The sequence below is a fragment of the Molossus molossus genome, unplaced genomic scaffold (genome assembly GCF_014108415.1).
Source record: "Molossus molossus isolate mMolMol1 unplaced genomic scaffold, mMolMol1.p scaffold_m16_p_1, whole genome shotgun sequence".
Classification (NCBI taxonomy): domain Eukaryota; kingdom Metazoa; phylum Chordata; class Mammalia; order Chiroptera; family Molossidae; genus Molossus; species Molossus molossus.
Window position 1 is genome coordinate 21,411,208 of NW_023425344.1, and position 9,695 is coordinate 21,420,902.

General features: G+C 34.1%; 1 pseudogene; it reads right to left on the minus strand.

Moving 5' to 3' along the window:
- LOC118617443 overlaps positions 1–3,015 on the minus strand; it is a 93,829-nt pseudogene extending 90,814 nt beyond the window's left edge.
- Positions 3,016–9,695: the final 6,680 nt, after the last annotated feature.

The window sequence follows — 9,695 nt, forward strand, 5'->3', positions numbered from 1 at the left end:
ACTCAAAGGTTGACTTATCATGATACTTACAAGAACGTTATGCAAGTCTCCTGCATTCTTTCTTTCCCTAGGAGTGACACAGTCAACTTTTAAAATTGTTTTTCCCTCCCTGGCCGGTTTGGCTCAGCGGTGAGAGCATCGGCCTGTGGCCCAGAGAGACCCGGGTTCGGTTCCCGTTAAGGGCATGTACTTAGGTTGCAGTTTGTCTCCGGCCCTGGTTGGGTACTGCAGGTGGCAGCCACTCCATGTGTACCTTTCACATGGAGATGTTTCTCTCTCTCCCTCCCACTCTATCTGAAAAAGAAATGAAAAAATATCCTCAGGTGAGGATTAAAGTAAAATTGTTTTTCTTTCAGCTTATAATTTTGTATCTGTCTAAACAAAATTCCTATTAAAAAACATTATAAGCTTTGACATTGATCTCTGGACTTAAATCTTTCAGAATTGTTTTCTTAATCTTTTTTTGACTACAGAGTAACTAGATGTCAGCACTAAATCATCTAAATCATCCACTGCTTACTGGAATCCAGTATGTAGATTGTACATTGCAATCAAATACTTCCAATGAGGTAACGCTTATGTTTAGTGGTATGATATATGATGAGAAAATAATAGAATATTTAAATTAGCTGAAGGCTGCCCATTTATGTGGACAAATTTCCTTGGATGAAGAAAGCAACAAATATGTAGGAATCAGTAATTTTGAAATTACTTTTCAAATATGATAATTTTAGTGTTTAATTTCTTGTTTTATGGATGTGTATGGACTGTGGGTCAATAGACAAATATTTAACACATGACACCTTACCAACCACACAACCTTATTTTAAATGAAATCCTTAACTAAATAATAAATTCTGTAGGAATAAATAAATTATGTCTCAATGTCCCCAAATTTCAGAGGCCAGTGACTATATGTATATGGGATTCAAGTTTCCTGAGAAGTTTGTAAATTTTTACTATACATTATTTAAGTAGTATTATTGCATTTGTAAAAAATCCCAACTCTTTCAGTATGTTTTTTATTGACTTTTTTAGAGAGAAAAGGAGAGAGAGAAACATCCATCAGCTACCTCCTGCACGCCCCCTACTGGGGATCAAGCCCATAACCCAGCCATGTGCCCTGACTGGGAATCAACGAGGTCTGCTCAGTCCATGGGAGGACACTCAATCCACTGAGCCACACGGGCCAAAGTCCCAACTCTTGATAGGTGAACCTTCAGTTAATCAAAATAGTTTAACAACTATCCTAAACTTTTGGCCCTCTTAAGGAGACAAACGTTATTTATCTGAGTTCTCAACCTCAGTCCTTCCCTTTCATTCCACACAGACTCATATGTTTAGATTCACATGTGAATAATTAAATTTGATGTAAGAATTCTTTTTTTAATTATCCTGTTATAAGTCACATTAGTAGGTAATTCCACTATAAAAAGTAATTTTGAATTCACCAACCTGTATTCCTTAAGCAAATATTCTCCAAATTTACAATGGTCAAACAGGTCAGCACTCTACCCGAGCTATCATTTCCCCTTTATTTTTGAAGGCTACAATGAGTATATATCATCTTGTAAAAGTGATTTTTTTTTTATCTGAATGTTTCAGAGTATGAATATTTGAAATTAAAGTACAGTGAACATATAGTTTCCCCAATCTTTCCTATTACTTCTGGGCTCACCGTTGAGAAACTCCATATAACTTCCATCGTATTTAGATATATGACATTCTATCACAGTGATGCTAGGTTTTTCTTTCCCATCCAAGAATGTGAAGCCATATAGACATAACCTAAAAAAAATTGTTAATAGAATGTAAAACTAAATAAGAGCCCAACTTCATAAGCACTATTATTAAAACCATTTAAAAGAAAATAAATTATTTCAGAAAGTAATATCATACTAATATATGGAAAAGAAAATTATTTCTTTCAGAAATCTAACTTCAAGTAATAGCAGCACACACATTTTTTTTTAAAGCATCCAAATAAATAAGGCAGTTACCGAATCCTCTTTAAGATGAATGTCACAATGATTTCTGGGCCACCTGCATGAAAAACTTATTGTGAAGAAAGCTCAAGACCTATTATAGAGTAGTACATTGTCACTTCTGTGAGTCCAACCAAAGCCCTATGGAAATTGGTGCATTCAGTACATTCCTCTGTGAAATATTATATTACTTAGTTCTGAAGTGCCATTCTTGACTTGCAAAGCTATTTCCTAGAAGCATTTCTCAATGTGTTACAGATTATTTTTAAAAAGTTGATGACAATAGGGAAAAAAAAAATAACTGTATCAGTGGTAGTTTTAACAAATCTAGACTAACAAATTTAGGACTGGAGGAGCAGCTGTCTTGCATAAATAAATGACACTCAGCTACACATGAGGGAGCATGTGTGTATGAGAAAAGAAAGGAACATCTTGCCTGCATTTTGAGTGTTTATAAAAATGGTAATATCATGAGATAGTTACAGTGGAATTTCAATCTACACAGACCTGGTGTTGACTCTGAGCTCCACTACTGTACAGCTGTTTAAGACTGATCAAGTTACTTAATCTTGCAAACCTCAGTTATCTTATTTATAGACACCTACAACATAGGTAAGTATCAAACTGAATTATGTAAAAGAATCCCTAGGCACCATGTAAAACACTATCATCAATAGTGATGGTGACTGTTGAGAGAACTTGACTGGGCCACAATGAGAGAATTGTTAAAAGCAATTACTGATCTAAAAAGTAATTGAAATATCTGACCTGGTCCACATTTTAAAGTGTTTTAATTAAGGATATAAAGTCACAAATTTAGTTTTAGTAATTACTAATAAACAGTTGATTGATCAATTAATCAATTATCATAATGTATCATTATTATAATTAATTAAGATCATGTACATGAACTTTGTGTGTTGGATATATACCTCGTAAACTTGTGAACAAATTGAAGGGCATCTTTATAATACCGAATATCAACCCTTACACTATAGCCATGAGTTAGTTTGGATTCTAAATATTCCATGTTTCCTTAATTTGCAGATATACCAGAAAACAGAGACAAACTTAGTATCCTGAATAAATTATAATTCTATATCCTGAAGGATTATTTGGCAACTTTATGCAGTTGAGACTTGTCCTAGGAAAAACTGCTTCTCGTTCATGTTCGCAATTCTTCTGCAGTAAGTCATCCATGGATGATTGCTCATGGAAAAATGATAAAATGAATGAACATGTGGATGAATGAAAAAGAGTACAAGTATGTAACGGAAAGCAGATTGGGAAAGGCTAATGGGATAAACCCAAATTGTCCCATAGAAAAAATATTAGACCATGGTTCATGAGTAAATAAATGCTTTCCTGGAACAAAGAAACAGTACAGTATCCTCTGTAGGCAATGCTTGTCTTGTTTGGTCTATTTTCAGGACTCTCTTAGTAACATTTCCACTAGCAAATCTTTCAAATCTTCATTGTTCTGTTTTGAGATTTGTTCTTTAAACTTTTCCCATAAGTCAAATACTATTCTCTTTCCTCTCTTACCAATCCGAGGGAATCTGTTCTTTGTTCTTGGTTTAGCAGTCTAACTTCTCAGATGAATCACACTAAACTGTGCGGTACTGGGAATATCCAAAAAACCCTCAGGCTAAATATGTACTTAATAAGCATTTAATAAAGCATTTGTACAGTTTCCATTTCTCCCAATCCTTGGTAGCAGGGAAATTTACTATGTTGCTAAGCTAATGCATATCAGAAACAGGCATCTAATATCTTAAATTCTAATTATAGATGAGTTTTTATAATTTTATTTTACTACAATGCTTCCATTGATTCAAAACAAAGTTGATGAGGAAAGCAGTGTCAATTAGGTTTTAAAAAAATGTGCTCTCAATGTCATCATATTTCTACTCAAGGCAACTGTTGGTGTGGCTATAAAATGTTGACACACACACATGCACACACTATCCTCAAAAAATAACATTGTGCAAAATTTCATAAACTCGATGGCATAGACTTTACCTCAAGTGAAAAAGTTACTAAACAACTATGAAACATATGCAGAAAATTCAGATTCAGTAATTAATATTCTGATAATTCCATTCAAATATATACTTTGATTCAGAGCTTTAAAAAAAAAACTGGTTGGAAAAAAAAAATAAAGAAATCTCTCTCTGTTTTTGAATCTTTTTTTGGTAGAGATCTTATCAAAGGATATAAATATCCTCAGGGATGACATTCTTCTTTCTTCTGAAATAATCCTTCAAAGTGCTGCTTTATGGTAGATTTTCTAGTACTTTTGACTTTCAAATACAACCTTCTGATGACCTCTCCCTGACAGCAGAGCTGAAACCAGTCACCGCGTATTCAGTGAGCCTTGATTCTTTACTTTGTTGCATTTTTCTCTTTGAATTCGTTAACAGAAATTTTAAAGTAAATGTAGTGTTTAGATTGACTTTGACAATGAAAATACATAAAATTTACAAATATCTTTGAGATAAATGTAATTATGATATACTGTATTATATTCTAAATTTGACCTCCTAGACTCTCGGTGAACTTTCCATATTCCCTTATTGCTTCTGGTGTTTTGCTTTCAATTGACACTACCCACTACATGTTATAAGGAGAGGTATCTTATGACCATAGTAATCCCAGTGTAATGGATTCTTCCATACAAGTAAGATACTTCTACGCAACCTTTAAAAGAAGGACACCAACAGTAACTTTTTGACTTCCCACCAAATGTCCTTTATTGGAATGCTAAGGCTTGCAAGTTCTCTAATCAACAAACCAACCTAGGTAAGTAACAAACTACCCCCTTCCTGCCTACGGCGAGCCCCATCTCCTGGTGCTCGGCAATGCAGCAGACTATGAAATACTGAATTAACTTCACCCGGTGCTCCTGGGGCCACCCTCGGGATGTCTGTCAATAGTTAGTATACAGTGTTTCAGAGCACACATTAGTGATGTGCACTGAAATGTCCTAGTAATTTTTGAACATTCACAACTTCACCCTTTAAATCCCCAAAGAACTGATCTTAGAAAGCCATCAAAACAAGGAAATGGAACAACATCTCCCCTTTGAAGTTGTTTTATCTAATCTTCACTAATTTTATAAACCACATACACAGCCATATATTTTTCAATAATGTTTTAAGGGGCTAAAATAAAACAAATTTTTAAAAAATGAAAGAAAGAAACCCCAATCTATCCCTATAACTATTATTTTAAGTTTCAAAGACTTGAGATGATTTATGTGTATAAAATTTTGAAAAATCAATTAAACATTTAATTGGAAGACTAATGAAACATCCTAAAAGCTGCACCTTGACCACAGAATACACTCCAAAGCAATTAAATGTCATAAAGGGCTCTGTGCAAATTGATTCTTAATAAAATTCTAAATTTCATTCTTCTTACCATTTACTACTTTGCTCTTATTTGCCTTTGGGCCTTTCCACACTCCCCCCCACCCCCCCGCCCCAGCCTGAATCTGGAACTCTAGTCCCTCCAGGTTTCAGATCTCATTCTTTAGATCTCACTTAAAGCACAACTGCAGGAAGCAGTCCATCCCCGCCCCTTTCTATGCCTTGATCTTCACTCCCATATATACTCAAGTTTGTGTTAAGGTCCTCTCATATGTGGTGTCACAGCACAGGGGACTTCCTCCACCACAACCTGAATTATATTACATTCTAATTTCCTGTTTGAACTATTACCCGGGAGGGTAGGCACTAGGCCCATTATGATCACATTTTGTCTCAAGCTTAGCCCAGTGACTAGCACAGAGTAGGTGCTAAATATTATGTATCCACAAATAGATGAATGATTGAAGAGTTGGTGTAAGAAGAAATGACAATACACATCAAAATAAAAGAGAACATATTTATTTAAGCAGTAGCATTAAAACAAAAAAGACTGTGCTAAAAATAAAAAGGAAAATACAACAGATAAAACTTCATAATTTGTCCGGAAAATTTGAATTAGAACAATTTTTACTTGTTTCAGAGAAAATATTCTAGCAAAATACTTTTTTTCTTGAAATAAATTACTTCAAAGGTACATGCACTTGGCCATTCTAAAATTATATTTTTCCCATTCTTTCTGCAGTTAGTTTCTTCTTATGCAAGGTAATGGGTGTTTTAGTCACTCAATACATCATTATTATGACTTATTATTCTACATTTATAAAATAACCCTTTCATCTTTAACCAAGGTGCTCAAATCTTCAAGTGAAAAGGAAAAATAATAAATTTACATTTTTTAAAAGAGGTTCAGGTAATACTTGACCCTTAAGATTGTCATGAGTTTTTTTCTATTTCTTGATGCCTCTAAAAGTTCTTTTGATTGAAAAACAGTAATTTTACAGTGTTAACAGAAAATGTTTTACCTATTAACATGATAATTTTTATGAAAAACTTTAGAAAATAAGAATCCATAAAGTACAATAGACACACTTCTACTCATCATACTTATTTATATGGATATGTATTCATTATTCATCATTATAAGATTAGGCAAAATTTCACAATATAATAATGAAATTAATCATTATCATACTATTGAGTTACTTATTGCTAAGTGTATTATGTATGTGTTTATTTTAATCCCCACCAACAATGGACTAATTGTAGGTACTTTAAACATGCACTTAGGCACCAGCAATGCCCAAATAACCCCCTCCCAAAATAGAAAATAAACTATTTGATATTTTCAATGAGGCACAAAATAATTTATCATATGAAAAATAAAAAGTTTTGCAATTTATTTATGATTCAAAAATATTTTTATTTTGAATTGCATATGAGAAGATTCAATAAACAGGCCACTGCTTGAGACATCTAAAGTTCTTAGTTTATTCCATTTGTTACAACATTTCTATGAAATCATTTACATCATAATATCTAATGACTAAGATTTAAAGATATTTTTAATTAATTCTGGAACATATGGTGTATAAGATCTAGGATCAAGGCTGGCATTCAGGTTACTGCCTAGGGCGGAGTTTTTCCTCCATTCCCCCCCCCCTTTTTTTTAATTTTCTCTACAAGGTGAAAATGATCCATCAGTGAAGAAACCGTACATAATAGACTCTAAATGTAGCCAAATCATTAAAATTGGGGGATAGAATAGAGTCACTTCACCTATATATACAGAAACCTTCAAGATAGCATTACCAAATTAAAACTGAGTGTTTTCTGATACCTTCTCAATTATTCAACACAGTGCTGAGTGACTAAATATGCAAATGGACAATGGCTAGATCACATATAAATATAAAACTCTGACCCATAACCTGCAGCAACCTGCCCAGGAAATCAACCTCTCTTGCTATAGTAAGCAATTCAGGAATGCAGTTTGCTACCTTTGATGACAAACCAGGAAGCTAAACAATAACTTCTGTTACAATCAGCCCCAAGTAGCCAGGACTTGATTAAGAACTAAAAGGTTTCTTAATTTTTGTCTAAGCTTTCAACTTCGAGCCAAGGACAGAGAGACAAATATGCACCCTAACCAGTAACGTAGCATGCCCACTTCTAGTTGCCTGCCTACAACTTCCCCATGTCAGCAGACTCCAATCTGCATACAGCAGTTTTCCACTTTTTCTACTCTACCGCTTTCTTAGTCCTCTGCCAAAATTCAAATGATGTGACTCACTTGCTATAGTACGCTCAGAATAAATAGCCTTTGTTTTTCTCATTTGATCGGTGTTCATATATTTCTCTTGTGCTCAATGGTATAGGGACACAGAAAAAGTCAAAGATGTGTCCCTGTCTTTGAAGTGCTTCTAATCTATGTGGGAAGAGAAGACATGCATATGAAAATGATTTAGAGGAAAATGCAATCTACATTTTGGTAAAATAACAAACTATACATTTTTTTAAGAATTTAGCAGCTATTACAATGTTTAACTAGTTTGGGCATTACACAGGCCTGGAATTAAATCCCAACTATGCCCTATGACCTCCATAATGTTTGGGTTTGAGCTCATTTTCTAAGTTTTCGTTTTCTCCTTTCCAAATAAAAATATATTTATCTCAAAGACATATGTTTATAATTATCTATAATATAATAATCGTTCAATTCATTAAAGTTTTCTTTGTTTCTTTGCTGTTATCGTTTATGTAATTTAAAGAGGAAATGTGTTGAGGTAATGTGAAAATTATTTCATGGATAAAGAGTATGAATGGGGTCACTTTATGGACTAGAGAAAGAGAAAAATGGGTATTTTGTGTAGACAACGCTATGAAAGACTTATTAGCTAACATGTTTTATTGCTAAAATGAGGAAACCAACGCTTTGGGTATACAAAAAGTGGTGCATAGAAATTTAAATACATTAAGTAACCAATATACTAGCTTATTGGACACAGACTAAGCAATTGAATTAAAAGATAACCAAAAGAAATTATTCTTAAGCATGGAAGTAACCAAAAACATTTTTAGAAAAATATAATTATTAATGAATATATTAAAGAGGAATAATATTAGTGTCAAGAAAACCACTCAAGAAGCTAATTCAAGGAACACAGAAGCTACAGATGGAGCCTGAATGAAGTCTTCAGTTGGCAGTGCTTCTCAGATAGCTCCAAGCTTTCAAGCATGGTAATCGTAGGTTGAAACGGGGAAAGAGAACCAACCATACAGTATTGGTGATGGCGGCACATACAGGTAATTTGAACTCTCCTTGAATTCTCTGAACTCACCATATTAATTCCCTGCTTTTCTTGGCTCTTCATATTTTTCCCTAGCATCTCTGTATCTCTTATCTTGCCCAAATTCTAGTTGCTTTTTTTTTAAATATTCAAATGCTATGTGAAACCTCTCATGATCATTCAAGTCAATGATGGTGTTAGCAGTCTTATTTACAACATTGGTAGTTTTACTCCTTCTAGGCACATAATAGGATTATACTTTCCATAAGAGAAAGTCAAAGCTCTAATGGGTTCACTGGTGAAGTATATCAATTTTTTAAGGAAGAAATTAAATAAATTATGAATATAAATAAACCTCTCTCTGCCTTTCTAGAGGTGGGCAATGCACAAATTGCATGGCCACTTGTGATGACCCACTTGTGTTTTTTTTTTGGTACGTGGCCCTAGCGGAAATCGAACCCAGGACTCTCTGGTCCACAGGCCGACTCTCCAACTGCTGAGCCAAACTGGCCAGGGCCCCACTTGTCCTTTGAATTTCAAAAGTATACAGCCTGGTTCCACACAAATAGCACATGGCAAACAACATTTCTTTCCTAAGTCACTAAGGTGTCTTAGGAGCAGCGGAGAATTTGAAACCAGAGCTTGTTAGTTGATTAGCACTAGGAATTTCTATTCTGACGTTGAAAGTATTAGCTCTGCATTCACTGTGCACTGAATTTGTGGATTGTGCCCTATCCATATCCCATAATAATTTGCTATTTATTGAATGGCTTAATAAAATTGTCTTTAGTTTCAGCATTAAATAAAAGACTTGTTTTTTAACTATTACCCTTAGAAACTAGGGCCCATAGTTTTATTGTATTTATTTAACTTTAATGATCTCTTTCATTTTAGGCATCTCTCGTATCAGCAGAAAAGTTTTATTCCATATAAAGACAAACCATTTGACTACTTACAGATGGTCAAGATGGCAGTGTAGGTAAACGTGATCTCGCCTCCTCCCACAACCACATCAAAATTACAACTAAACTACAACACAACCATCATTCAGA